Consider the following 2,532-nt stretch of genomic DNA (forward strand, 5'->3'; position numbering starts at 1 on the left):
TATCCCCACATATAACATCCATCATCATCATCACAACAACAACAGATCAGAGTTATTGAGACAGTGGGGTTCCCAATAAATCCGCCTAATAAATCCTTCTTTGGTTGTGCTGGGTACTTTTTAATTTTAAACAGCTCTCGCAGAATCAACTCGAAATACATATATAATATAAAATATATGGTTATTATAATCTACAGTATATATACTTTTATACTACTGTGGTGTGTCTTATAATTACTTAATAGTACATTTATTAGATAGATATAATATGTTATATAATATATAATAGTATTAAAATAATTATTAATATGAATATGAATATCTTGTATATATATATATTAGATGGCAAAATTATTTATAAGAATAAAATAATTATTATATTTATATATATATCGTTATATAAACACATAAATATATATGTGTATAAAGTATATATATAAATATAAAAATAAAATATTTTGTATTTTATATATAATTAAAAACATGATATCTTATAATTTTTATCATTATATTTTATATATTATATTACAAAAATATAAAATGTAAAATAATATAAATAATATAATAAGAATAATAAATTATATATAAAAAAAATAATAAATTATCTATCCCCCCAAAGGCCCCGGCGGTAATTGGCGGCAGGATTGGGCTGGGGCCGGTCCCAAGGCCTTGCCGGGCCGCATCCGGCCCGCGGGCCGCAGGTTGCCTACCCCTGTTCTATGCTCTGGGCCTAGTTCATCCAATTAGGCAAGATAAGCATGATTCATCGTATTTCCAGGGCCAATTCAAAAAGATTCAACTGATTACCCTCAAGTGGCACATCCCAGCCAGATCTGGCCAAATCGCTCTCTCAGATCTAGTCCAATATCAACCTACAAACAAAGGGAGCAGGCCAGACTTGTTCTGTAGCTAAGTTAGACAGTGAATAATCAATTAGTAATTCATTCAGTGAATCCTTATCTTGTTTCAGTCATAGATTTCACAGTGCTGAAAGGGACATTAAGCAAACCATCCAGGCCAGCCCCCGTCTCATTCCAGCACACTGGAACAGATTTTGTTTTTCTAAAGACGATGTTCCATATACTGTACCGAGGGACCAGTACAGTCAGAAAGGGAAGGGATGAAAGTAGCTGAAATAAATATACAACAATCCCTCACTCTCCTTTGCACCATGAAGCCCAATTCTCCCAAACAATTAGCTACTGGACCCACAAGGAAGATAAACACACGTACCTCATCTGCATCCGTCACAAAGGCAATGTGCCCAGTAAAGGACAAAACAAAATATTTGATGGGAGAGGTGCCTGTAAAGTGGGACAGGTATATGTAACTTGACATGTCATTGCTGTCAAGAAAAGTCAAAGAAAGAAAGAAACGGTTGGGATAAAAGTAGAAAGAATATTTAAAGCAAAGTCACAGCAGGTTTTTCTGCTCCCATATACCAATGATCAGCATTTGAGGAAGTAGGCTCAAGATTATGAAAGCTCATGATACAAGCTTCTTTATTCAATCAGTATTCAAAGGTGCTACTGCTGGGAGTCTAGAGCAGTGGCTGGGAACATTTGTTTGGCCCAGGGGCTGGCTCTAGGGCAAGCATCTTGGAGTCTGCAGGACAGGAATGGTGGAGCTCAACATGGATGGGCTCCCTAATATGACTGCACTGTCTCCATTTGTTGCTTGGGCACACAATCCACAAACATACCCTTATATTCCCACGCTCTCTCCCACTCTCCTGAGCTGCAACTAGGAAAAGCCTCCGCTGGCACTAGGGTTGCCAGCTCATGGGCATCTCAGTGCCCAAGATTTCAAGGTCAAAATCTGAGACCTAGCGAGGGTCGGCAGACCCTGATGCAGTTATTAGTTATGATACACCAAGCATCAAGCCCAACTGCTCTGATGAAGAAGATCCTCACCGCCATCTTACATGTTTTAAACACTAATAATTTAACAATACTGAGACACATTTTTACGATTTCTTGCAGGGAAAAAGGAAAAATATTTGGATAGGCTGGGGAAGGTGAACATAGATTATGAATACTAGAAGAACTAGTATTAGAAGAAAGGATGAGAGACAGAAAGAAAGGAATCAGCTAGGAAAATTATAAATGTAGCAAAATTGGGAAGCGGGGGAAAGACAGAGGGGAAAGGACTAAGAAATGAGAGGAGATGAGTGCAAACAGATGTGTAGTGGGCAGAGAGAGATGGAGGGAGAGAGGGAGAGAAAGAGAGAGAGAGAAGGAAAGAAAATATGTTTAGCCCAGAATTGTGGAAAAGGAAGAAAGGGAAAAATGGACAAGAGAGAAACAAAAGAGTGGAGGAAGAGATGTTAGCTACGAATTGTGGGATAAAGAGGATGAGAATGAGTGGGATTAAGGAATGAGGAAGAAGATAAATGAAGGGAAGAATTTCAGGCAGGGGGAGAAGGGAAAGCTTAGAAAAGAGAAATCAAAAGGTGAATAAAAGATGGAAAGAGAAAAGAATCAAGTGCCTAAGAAAGATGAAGAAGTGACATTCAAAATGCACTTTTTTGCC

Source organism: Sceloporus undulatus, chromosome 9 (genome assembly GCF_019175285.1).
Source record: "Sceloporus undulatus isolate JIND9_A2432 ecotype Alabama chromosome 9, SceUnd_v1.1, whole genome shotgun sequence".
NCBI classification, from domain to species: Eukaryota; Metazoa; Chordata; class Lepidosauria; order Squamata; family Phrynosomatidae; genus Sceloporus; species Sceloporus undulatus.